The sequence below is a fragment of the Bos javanicus genome, chromosome 2 (genome assembly GCF_032452875.1).
Source record: "Bos javanicus breed banteng chromosome 2, ARS-OSU_banteng_1.0, whole genome shotgun sequence".
Classification (NCBI taxonomy): domain Eukaryota; kingdom Metazoa; phylum Chordata; class Mammalia; order Artiodactyla; family Bovidae; genus Bos; species Bos javanicus.
This window is the reverse complement of record NC_083869.1, coordinates 120,440,719-120,453,227: the sequence shown is the minus strand read 5'-3', so window position 1 is coordinate 120,453,227 and position 12,509 is coordinate 120,440,719. Positions and strand designations below refer to the sequence as shown.

The 12,509-nt window shown below is 44.9% G+C and overlaps 1 protein-coding gene across 4 annotated transcripts in view; it reads right to left on the bottom strand.

Moving 5' to 3' along the window:
* The window catches only part of PHC2 (polyhomeotic homolog 2), a 113,570-nt gene extending 102,008 nt beyond the window's left edge, over positions 1-11,562 (bottom strand). The window contains exon 1 of one of the 4 annotated variants that reach the window (XM_061388594.1): positions 11,481-11,562. The gene's annotated coding sequence lies outside the window, so the exon portion shown is untranslated. Of the gene's footprint in view, positions 1-10,645; positions 11,056-11,480 lie in introns of those variants that run through there. The other 3 variants (XM_061388590.1, XM_061388602.1, XM_061388612.1) reach the window with 3 other exon arrangements.
* Between the last annotated feature and the right edge of the window lie 947 nt (positions 11,563-12,509).

Sequence of the window (12,509 nt, the reverse complement as noted above, 5' to 3'; positions counted from 1 at the left end):
GCTTTTACACCCCAGGCACCAGCACTGGGGCTGAGATGAAGTAGCAAACAGACCAGGAAAGCTCCAAACTCAGGAAAGCTTTGGTTCAGGGCAAACAAAACTCCGCAAGCAACTCCAAGATACAGACCGTTGTTGTCTTACATCCCCAGCAGTTAGCCTAGCACCCTGCATGACGTCAATAAATCCGGGTTGAAGGAACAGATGTGAATATATATATTCGATAGTAAAACTACTGGCAGTAGAGAAGCTGCGCTGGAGTGGAATTCCTCTTTATCCCAGGGTTCTGCCTCCTGTCTCACTACTGTCCAAACCAGCCTCCACACTGGGGGTGTGATCCTTTGAAAAGAAGACTCTGATCACGTTTCTTCTGAAGTGTTTCAACAGCTCCCTGTGGCCTTCAGCACGAAGTCAAAATTCCTTGGCCTGAAAACCAGGGTTCTGTGTTTGACGCTGGCCTACTTTTCAGCTTTGTTTGTGTCCCTGCCCAACATATGTCATGCTCCCATCACATGGGACTACTGAAATCCCCCACGTGTACTACAGTCTCACATGTACACCCCATCTTTGCACATGCCGCTCTCCTCTCTGAGGTGCTCTCTCTGCCTGAGGCACTCCTCATTTCAAATGTCTCTTCCTCCAGATGGTGACACTTCTAAGCAGCACTAAGTGATCCTTCCTCTAACCTTTCAGAAAGTGAAAGTGAAAGTCACCCAGTCATGTCCGACTCTTTGCAATCCTGTGGACTATACGGTCCATGGAATTTTCTCCAGGCCAGAATACTGGAGTGGGTTGCCATTCCCTTCTTCAGGGGATTTTCCCAACCCAGGAATTGGACCCAGGTCTCCTGCATTGCAGGCAGATTCTTTATCAGCTGAGCCACAAGGGAAGGCCAAGAATACTGGAGTGGGTAGCCTATCCCTTCTCCAGGGGATCTTCCCGACCTAGGAATTGAACCAGGGTCTCCTGCATTGCAGGCGGATTCTTTACCAACTGAGCTATCAGGGATACCTGTCTATACTTCTATTAGAGCACTAAGTACAATACCATAATTGATGTTTCCATGTCTCTCTTCCTTCAGAAACTTCCAGACTGCCAGGACTGGGTTTGAGTCATCTTTGCATCCCTAGCTACTAGTATGGGGATATGGAAGCTTCAGAAATGTTTTTTGAACAACAAAAAAAGCAAAGAACAGATTTTAAAGGCCAAAAGTAGAAATAAAGCTTAAATACTTGGGTGAACAAGACGTAGCAGTACTACTAAGAGACACTTGAAAGTGAAGTCACTCTGTTGTGTCCAACTCTTTGTGACCCCATGGAATTCTCCAGGCCAGAATACTGGAGTGGGTAGCCGTTCCCTTCTCCAGGGGATCTTCCCAACCCAGGGATTGAACCCGGTCTCCTGAACTGCAGGAGGATTCTTTAGCAGCTGAGTCACCAGGGAAGCCCAAGAGACACTTAGGGATGCACAAGTCCCTCCCTATAATTAGAAGGTCGTGCCACGGATGGCAGCTACAATGCTCCCCTCCAATTGTCTCTGTTACTGATCAGAGACAGAATTTGGGGCTGGATATACTGGAGGCCTGGCCCAGTATGGTACTTCTTATCTTATATTTTCCCCAACCATTTCTCACACTCATTTTGCCTTTGAGAAAGCAATTTCATTTTCATACGCTTTAGTGTCACCATTTCAAAATGTTCCAAAAGCCAAGTTCCTCTGTCATGCTCTCATTTTCTTTGTCTCTTACTGAATAGAAAGGGAAATTTCAGTACTAAATTAAGGATGAGAATATTCTGAGCCCAAAGTTAATGTACAACTTTAGGGAAGTTATAGTTGTACATTAACTTTGGGCTCAGAATATTCTCATCCTTAATTTAGTACTGAAATTTCCCTTTCGCTAAGAGTTGGATACGACTGAGCGATTTCACTTTCATTTTTCACTTTCATGCACTGGAGAAGGAAATGGCAACCCACTCCAGTGTTCTTGCCTGGAGAATCCCAGGGACGGGGGAGCCTGGTGGGCTGCCGTCTATGGGGTCGCATAGAGTCGGACATGACTGAAGTGACTTAGCAGTTAGGGAAGTTATCATACCCCTCTACATTGCAACAGTCTCCTCCTTAAAATGCAACTGACCGTATTTCCAGGAGGTCACAGGAAATAGTAAAGGTGTTCCTGCGCACCTTACAGGTACTAACCCATTTAATTCTACAATCCTTTGAGGCAGGTACTATTATTATCCCCATTACACACAAGAAGACAGAGCACAGGGAGGGTGAAGACTTGAACAGGGCTGTGAAGGTGGCGCTAGTGGTAAAGAACCCGCCGGCCAGGGCAGGAGACATGAGAAACACGGGTTTGATCCCTGGGTTAGGAAGATCCCCTGGAGAAGGAAATGGCAACCCACTCCAGTATTCTTGCCTGGAGAATTCCATAGACAGAGGAACCTGGCGGGCTGCAGTCCATGGGGTCGCAAAGAGTCAGACACGACTAAGTGACTAACACTTTCACTTTTCAGAGGATACAATTGGATTTACACTTTTTCTACAAAAACATAATTTTACTTTTTTAAAAAAGCATTAAATATGTAAGTCCACATCACCCACCCCTCAAAAGATTAATTTAGACAAAATTTAAGGAACATCCACTATGTGCAGTAGAATATCATCAAATTACTATCTCTTATAAGCATATTTCCTGCTGAATAAATATGTGAATAAATGAAAACTCTTTCACACATGGATTCAGAGAAGCTCTGCATTTCCAGATGTTTCTTCAGAAGGAATGGGTGCCTTATAATAGTCATCTTTCCCCTAGAGAAAATATTCATTCCCACTTCAAGAGGGACAACTCAACTCCTCAAGTCTTTAGAAAAGCCTAGAGCCACCTTTCTCTGTATCCACGGTTTCTACATTGGTTTCTTCCCCCATCAGAAAGAGAACACAGGAAGATCAGGTTACATTGGTGTCTTGGGCCTGTATAAATTCCTGGGAGGTTCTCTCTTCTGTTACGAAAAGTTTCCCTGGCAACCATATTTACACACTCAATTCCCTCCCCTCCTCTGATTCGCTGGTTGGTATAAAAATTAATTTGCATTGAATCGCTGAAGCTTACAAGTTAATCAGTTTAACAGACTCACAAAATGTTAGAATTTGGTTTCTAGCCAAAGCTCGCTTCTTGCGGGGACTGTCCCCTTTCTTTTGAAATCTGAATTGTAATTCTGTTCAGTTCAAATATTTTAAAACACATCAAATATGTGTGCTGGATATTTCTGGCTATAGATAAAGAAGAGAAAATTCGCCTAATGGCATCTGGTCAATATTATTAGTTAAGGAAGATCAAGAGAGGAGGATGTACTTTACTTCTAAGTTAAGCGAGATCAGCTATGATAAAGAGCTAGAAGAGACGAGTCAAGGACCAAGACAAAGATGTCTAAGCCCTGTGAAATGATGAATTCAGGCCTAAGACTCTGGGTGATCAGAGCTCAGGACCTGGGTAAAGGAATGTGATATGAATATTAAGAATAAAGTGTCCTTAATTCAATCACCAAGTATTTATTAAACATCTAACAGTGCTTGGTGCTGGGAATATAGCAGTGGATAAGCCAGACCCAGGTTTTGCTTTCATAAAGTTTATAGTCAAATATTTCAATAGTGAACCAGCATTGGCTTTGTTATTGAACCAAGTATCTCTGGGCTAGGGGCTCATTATATGATTTCCTACAAGGGCCAGAATTAGTTTCAGGGTGGAGCAGGAACTTCCAGACAGAAACAAGCTCAAAAAGTTCTCTTTGGAGAAGGTGAGTTGACAAGCCAAATCTTTGACATATACAATGATTTCTTTATATCTTCAACAACAATGACACATCTCTAGACAGAGAGATGAAGAAGAATGTATTTATCATAGGGCACAAAGTTAGGTACTTTGTAGTATACATACTAAAGAAGAGAGTACACATAAAAATTTAAATAAATAAAAAGCATATAAAGGTATCAGCCATTCTTAAGTATACTCAGCAACCATTTATGGAGCATCCTCTATGTTCAAGAAATAGTTTTAGGAACTGAAGCTATAGGTATGAAAAAGACTGAGTCCCTAGCAATTATAACAATGTTTTAAGTGCTATTAATAAGATGTTACAAACAGGTCTAGGTTTAGACAGCATATTAAAAAGTAGAGACATTAGTTTGCCAACAAAGGTCTGTATAGTCAAAGCTATGGTTCTTCCATAGTCATGTGTAGATGTGGGAGTTAGACCATAAAGAAGGCTGAGCGCCAAAGAATTGATGCTTTTGAACTGTGGTGTTGGAGAAGACTCTTGAAGAGTCCCTTGGACTGCAGGGAGATCAAACTAGTCAATCCTATGGGAAATCAACCCTGAATATTCATTGGAAGGGCTGATGCTAAAGCTGAAGCCCCAGTACTTTGGCCACCTGATGGGAAGAGCCGACTCATTAGAATTAAGACCCTGATGCTGGGAAAGATTGAAGGCAGGAGAAGGGGATGACAAAGGACAAGATGACTGGATGGCATCACCAACTTAATGGACATTAGTTTGAGCAAGCTCCAGGAGATGGGAAGGACAGGGAGGCCGGGCGTGCTGTACGCCCTGGGGTCTCAGTCAGTCAGACATGACTGAGTGACTGAACAGCAGCAGCACAAAGGAAGGCCAGAGAGGAAGGATACGACTCATGAAAAGCAAACTGGGAGATGCTTCCGAGATGTGATACTTTGATCTTAAAAGACAGAAAAGCTTGTTGTTTTAAGCTGATACATTCGGGAATAATTGTTTAAGCAATAGAGAATTACTGCAGTGCCTTATGGAGACTCCGCAAGCAGCACAGGCAGGAGACCATGAGCACCAGGCCACTAGACGCTTTCCTGACGTGCACTATAGGCGGTACTCTAACCTCTTCATGGTTTTCATTTCACAGATTCTTAGGCTCACTTGACCCATGATGGGAGTGGAGTGAAAGGAAGTAGCTTGTTCTGGAATGGGAATGACGCTGGTGATAGAGAAAGCAACACAACTGCAAAACCCTGCCTGAGATCCTTCACAAAGGAATCTATGCTGGCTGGTGCTAGGACTCGGTCAAGCGGTCGGCTAGCGTCAAGTGGTGTCAGGATTTGGCCAGTACCTGGTCAAATGATTACTCAGAGAGACTGGGAGTGGGAGGAGCCTGAGAATGAGCACATGTTGTTTTCTAGAGAGCAATAACCATGAAAACCAGAAAAACTGAACTTGTTGTCAGTTCCAAGTAGTGATTATAAAGCCTAAGACCAAAGACAATACCAAAACTTAAGTGTTTCTGGTTTTCATGATCCCTATAGGTAGATGAAGGAGTAGAGTGGGCAAAAAAGCTAAGAAAGGGATAGTAACATTCATGATAAATGTGGGGAACAGGGCCACATGTTTCAAACCTGCTGGGTAGTCCCCAGTGGCTCCAGTCTGGTTAAGAAGTTATCAGATCAGGGCAAATACCTGTTCGACCCCAATTTCTGTTTCAGTAGGTTATGAAATGGTCTTCCCAGCTTCCTAGCAGTTGGGAACTTCTGACTACACAAGAAATATAAATTAACTATTTCTTACTTAAATTGGGAGTAACAATAGGATCAGGACAGTAACTCGATCTAATCATACTCTCATGATATGATGAATGAGGTTCCAGAAGCCATTCTGGGCAAATAATTCCTTGCCTCTTTTTTCTTTTCATACTGGATATCTATTAATACTTGAATTTCAAAATACCCCCCTTTTGCCCTTTATATCAGGAGTCAAAATGAAAAGACAGGAAAATGTGATGGTGTACCATGATATAGCAAGGACTTCAGGTTATGCAACCAAAAGGAATTATCAGGACAAAGGCTTTCCTAGCTTTAGGAAGGAGTATTGATACATTTGGGTAGAACCACTTTCATACCAGTGCAAAATAAAAAGGCAGGTCTCCTTGTTAAAAAATTATCAAGAATTTCAAGAGAGCAACAACAGAGCATTCAACTGAGTGTGAGGTCTGTATAAATTCAGGGCCCCGGGAGACTGCACAGGTCACACACCCGTAAAGCTAGCCTGGCCTTCAGGGACAGTATAGTATGGTCCTTTTTAGAGCTTGAGAGTCAAAACTGGGTCCACATCCCATCTTTGCCCCTCATTAATTATGCGATCAGGCAATTCACTTGGCCTCTCCATGCTTCTAGTAGGTTGTATGGTTGCAGTTCAGTACTGTGAGGATTAAATGGGATAATGAATAGAATGTATACAAGGTGCTTAACACAGGTAAGCACTCAATAAATGGTAGCTATCTATTATTGTTCAATGAAAGGTACAGGTAATTCTCAAAGCAGTAAGTTTAAGAAATGAATTGCTGAACTGCTGTTAAGGATATAAAAGAATGAAAATGATATTTCAGGACAACTAAAATAATGAAGTAGACAGGGAAGAGCAAATCTTCTGTTTGACTCTTCCGCCTTCTCTAATCTCTTGCCTATTTCTTTTTCCTTTTACTGGCAAACATGCAGAAGGTAAATACACGCTGTCTCCATTTCTTACCCACATCTCATGCCCCCATCCTCTTTAATCTGGTATTTAACAGCCCTATGGCTATCCTCCACAAAATTGAGGTTATTTTTAAAAAGCTACTAATGATTCTTGTTCACTAAATAGAATGGACATTTCCCACTTTTTATGTAAAATTTCATACTGATCAATCGCTTCAGCTTGAAACCCTCTCTTTGCTTCATTTCTACAGTACTATACCCTCATGGCCAACAGCATGTCTGATAGGTATCTATCGGGTTTGTGGGATGAATAAATTAGATGATTCTCTTGTTTCTGTGATATTCCTTATTTTCCACCATACTGACCCCATTTCTTCTTACCTCCTTGAATGTGGGCAATCTCCATGCTTAGCCTTGGTCCTCTACGCCTCTATTTCTATGCTGTCACGCCACTAAGAATCAAGCAGGAACTACGCTAATCACATGGCTTTAATGATCTCCTACATATAAGACTCCCTGACTTCTCACTTTTGAACACTAGTGCCTCCCCCACCAGCTTCCAAATAATTAGGGGATGTACCCACTTATAAATTCCAGTATCACCTCAAGATATCTAGCACTTAGCTTTTCCTCTTCTTCCCCAAACTGAGTTTTCTTTCCATCTGCCTTATTTCTGTTGATCTTGTCACTCAAGTTCAAGGCTATATTTGATTCTTCCTTCCTTCTTGTTCTCCATATCTATCAGTCAGAGTACTGTTCATGCTTCCTTTATAACAGTGGTCTCCACCCTTTTTGGCATCAGGGATAAGTTTCATGAAAGATACTTCTTCCATGGACCGGGGCTGGTCAGGGGATGGTTTTAGGATGATTCTCATAACGAACACACAACCTCCATCCCTCACATGCTAAGTTCACAGATGGGTTCAAGCTCCTATGAGAATCTAATGCCACTACTGATCTGACAGGAGGCAGCGTTCAGGCGGTAATGTGAGTGATGGGGAGTGGCTGTAAACACAGACGAAGCTTCTTTCCCTTACCTGCTGCTCACTGCCTGCTGTGCAGCTGACCTAATAGACCACAGCCCAGGGCCTCGGGACCCCTGCTTTATAACACTTATTGAACCTACCTCTTTCTATTTTCACTGCCATCGTCCTAATTTAATTCCTTCTCCCCTCACATCTGAACGATTTAAATAACCAGCTAATTGGTTGTACAGTTCTCTTTCTACCCCTTCTAAAGTTTATTCTATACACTGTTGTTGAGAGTCTTCTTAACATACTACTTTTATAACCCCCATTTCCTCAACCAAACATCTTCAGGCTTTCCATCATACAGGATAAAGCCCTAACTCCTTAGTTTGGCATTCAATGCCTGTTAAAATCTAGTTTCAGACAGAAAACAACAAAATACTGTAAAGCAATTATTCTTTAATTTAAAAAATTAATAAATTAAAAAAAATCTGGCTTCAATCAACACTTCCAATCTTACAACATCTATAGTTAAATCTTCTGATCTTGCCACATTGGTCAGTTTCATCAACTGACCCCTGAAAACTTTCCTCCATGCTCCAGTCCTGTGTTTTATGAACATATTTTCTCCTGTCTAGAAATCCCTCCCACTTTCCTTCTCTGTATATAAAAAAATCCACCGTATCTCTGAAAAAAAGCCTTCCTTGATAATCATAGTCCACAATGATCTCTTTTTGCAATTCTGATAATATCACACGTTTAGTACTTTGAAAATTTACGGAAGTATGCTTTATACTGAATTCTCACAAGTTTATAAAGTAGGTGGCATTATTACACACAAAGAAACAAGGTCAAATAACATGCACAAGTCACACAGCAAGTAACTTCTAGAACTGGGATCCAGATCCTTGTTTAGCTGAAAGTAACCCCTGGACTATAGCACCTCTTTCATTTTCCTGTCTCCTCCAAAGCTCAAATACAGCACAGTATTTACACACAAGCAGGTGCTCAGTAAACATGCTGATTGAGAAGATTGCTTAAGTAGCACCTGTGAGTCTCAGCACTTACAGAATTGTCAATCTCAGCAGAGCAAATTAAGCGTATCAACCCAGTGTCATGTTCTTTATGAGGCTTGATCTGTACTAGAGTTCAAGAGGGGGATTTGCCAAAAATTCACCATGTTCCATTCTAAAAATAAATTTTGATTTCAGCAAAACTAAAAGGCCCCTTCTCTGAGTCAAACATTAGGTGAGTTTTGGGGATGAGGTCTACTTGACCAATGCTGGGCCCACCCTTCCTCTGTTTCCAAAGGAGCAGGAAGTAAAAACAGGCTGGCTAAGTTGATGGCTTATGAGAGAAAAATGGACTATTTACAGTTCTAGAAGCAGAGGCTAAGGCAGCAGAACAGGATTTTCTCTGCTCTGGTAGCTAAGACCTCAGTAAAAGAAGCCTAATCAAAGTGAATCATGAGTGGAAACTGGATCAAAGAGGATAATAGTAAGATAATAGTAAAAAGAAGTAAGAACAGAAAGAAGGAAGTACTGGAAATATTCTACTGAAGAGATGGTGGTGCCCTTTTCTTCAGTTGCTTGAAGCTGTCAGATCCAACTCTGTTCTCCAGGGCTGGACCACTAACAGCAGGCTCTATCATCTCTGCATGATTTATGGTCTCAGTCCCAAACTGTTTGTCCTGACCCACATCACAGTCCAGCTCCTTCCAGCCTCTCATCTGATTACTCACTTCTCAAGGTCTCACAAATCTGACCTCACAGACTGGACGTTCAGCATAGCTTCCCTGGGTATGACCCGTATTGCTCCCTGACTGTATAGTTTAGACTTGCCCTCCTGGGATGGTGACTCTAGCATCACATCTATGCCCAGTGTTCCAATCCTCTACCTTGGAGCTATAGCAAATGACTCCTTTCCCACCTTCATATGGTTGGACCCTTCTTGGAAAGATATGAGTGATAGAGACCAGGAGTGAAGCTCAAAAAAATGATGAGGGAAAAATGCGGGGGAGAAGATCAACAAGATGGAATCTATCACTGGAAACTGTGGTGGGAATTAGAAACTCTAGGTTACTTTGTCAAGAAAGGAAAAAGGCTATGGCTGCATTAAAGCTGTTGCCTAGAGATACCATACTCCTAAAGCCTCTAGGACTTCCCTGGTGGCTCAGATGGTACAGCGTCTGCTTACAATATGGGAGACCCAGGTTCGATCCCCGGGTCGGGAATATCCTCTGGAGAGGGAAATGGCAACCCATTCCAGTACTCTTGCCTGGAAAATCCCAAGGATGGAGGAGCCTGGTAGGCTACAGTCCATGGGGTCGCAAAGAGTCGGACACGACTGAGTGACTAGACTAAACTAAAGCATCTATATTCACAGTTTCCTCTGCTTTGGCTGTAAACTAAACTAAAGCATCTATATTCACAGTTTCCTCTGCTTTGGCTGCTCTTTCTGTTCTTCCCAATCTTCCCTGCAAGGCAAACTCCTATTCATCCTTCAAGACCTTACTTAAACGTGTTATTTTCTGGGAAGCCTTCCCAGATCATCTCACACAGCTATCTGTTCCCTCCTCTGTGCTTCTTTATCGACACATCTATTATGCTGTTACCACTTCAACTGCCAATTTTATTTCTGTCTCTCCTACTACTTCTCTGAGGACAAGGATTAATTATCTTATTCATCTTTGCATCCCCAAGACATAGCAGAGTGCCTGGCAAACAGCAAGAGTTTGTTATTGTGTGATAAAAGACATCAAGAGCAACATGAAAGTGAAATTTGCACTTCACTTGCAAAAATCAAATTGGGTCCTGGTACTTTTCATGTGTAATTGCACTTTCCCTTGATTCAGAAGAAAGGACTTTAGACTCATAAAAAAATTCTATTGATATCACCGGTCATCTGCACTACTGAGAGAAATAGCCGTCTTCCCGCGCCCCTCCCCCCCCCACCACTTCCAAGAAGCTCCCAGGACAAGCTTAGTATTAGTGGCACACGGCCCATCCTACCATTTCCATTGTAGTGAAAGCTAAATTACACTGTAAGCCTAAAGCTGCCACCATTCTTAGTGAACTGGTGGTGGTGGGTAATTAAAAAAACACACTTCTCTAGCAGACCTAATAGGAGAGTGAGGGAGGAAGATAAATGTAATCCTGGCCTAATAAGAAATTTGTTAGAAACTCACGCAAACAGCCGCTTCCTCTGGACATGACAGACCCGATCCAGGTGTCCAGCAGTGACCTTTTCCCATGAGTGTCAGGCCATCACCCAGCACAGAAAACCAGGGCCCAGTGCCTTTCTTGGGCATCCCTCCTTCTGAAACCTGGCAAATCTTGGGGGGCCTGCTTTTCCTTTAGGGGATTGTCAGCTCCTCCCAGCACCGACAATCCCCAGGTCCCTTGGCTGGTGCCCCCCAAGCACCGCTCTTGCCTTCGTCCCACCGGGGCCCCAGCTTGACTCCGGGTCAAAAGTGCCGGCGGCTGGGCTGTCAGGCCGCGGCTGGGAGGGAGCGCCGAGGTCAGGCCCGACCCCCAGGTCTCCTCCACTCCGCAGGACGCGCGGAGTAGACGCAGGCCGCGCAAGGCCACGGGCTACTCAGGCGCGGGCCTCTGGGCGGTGGGGGTTGGGGGGCGGGGGACTCGGGCCCCCCCCCCCAGAGAAACCGCGCGAGTGCGGGTACTCCAGCCGGTTCCCCGCAGCCCCCCGCGAGTCCCGGCCCCAGAGCTGCCCCGCAGTCCTCGCCCGGCTGCGTCCCGACCCCCAGGGCGTGCGGCGGCCGGTCGATCCGCTCGCCCGGTTGCTCGGCCCCCACGCGGGCCCCACGGCGCGGATCCCAGGTCAGGCCGCCGCCGCCTGCCTGCCGGTGCCCACGGCAATGCCCCGCCCAGCGCAGCCCGGCCCGGCCCGGCCTTGACAGCTGGGTGCCCAAAGGGTTAAGCCGGTAGCGCGGCGGCCGGAATGCCCCGCGCGCTGCCAGTCCGCCGCGAGCTGGCCCCAGCGCGCACGCGCCCGCCCGTTACCTGCGGTCGCGTTCGCGCTCCTCCTCCACCTGGCTGCTCTTTCCCGGGGGCCGCCCCTCAGCCCGCCCCCTCGGCTCGGCGCCGCGCACCCTGCTGGCTACTCGGCCAAGGCCTGGGGAGGAGGGGCGTGGGGGCGATTACCATATATTAGCATACCAGCGTGCGTCACGTGGCCTCTCCAGCCAATTGGCACTGTGGAGAGGCGGGGATTGGGTTGAACACGCCTAGGTGCTGCTCCGGGCCTGAACCGGTGGCCATGACAACGTCTGAGAGGGAGGGGGTGAAGGGGGGAGGCACAGAGCATCTTCACTACCTGAGCTGGTGTGAAGGCATCCCCACATTTCCCACCCCGTGGAAGGCGAGGGGCTGAATTTGGCTCCTTTGGCTCCTCTCAGAAGTATTCAGATTCAGCAGACATTTATCGTACGTTTACCATGGGTCTAACACTTTTCTGCAGAATATGATTCCCTGGATAACCCTGTGATGTCTGTAACCCCACTTGGTAGAAGGGAAAGAGGAGGCTCAGAGAGGGTAGATCACTCACCCAAAGTCACAGAGGCACACTGAATGACAAAACTAGAGATTGAAGCCCATTTCTGACTTCAGGGCCCCTGAGTTATTTTCTCCAGTAGGGGTCTCCCAGCACCTCCTCACAATTCCAGGTAAACCAAGCAGCTGGAAGAATCCTCATAGAAACTCTGTACAGGGCTTTAATGTTTCCTTACAATGACCTTTGAGATTAGTAGGCAGAACAATGATGCCCAAATCGCAGATAAGAAATGAGGCTCTGAGAGGTGACAGTGATCTATCTTTGGTCAAACAGCTATTAAGAACTAGTGCTTAATCACTATGATTTACACTCAAGCTTGCTACTTTATAAACTTTTTAATTCAAACACGATGGTATTGCTACGACTATTTTACATATTAAGAAACTGAGGCTTTGGGAAGTTAAGTAAATTGCCCAAGGTGACACAGCTAGGAAGTAACAGACAAGGGTTCAAATCCAGGTTTATCCGGCTGCAAAGCT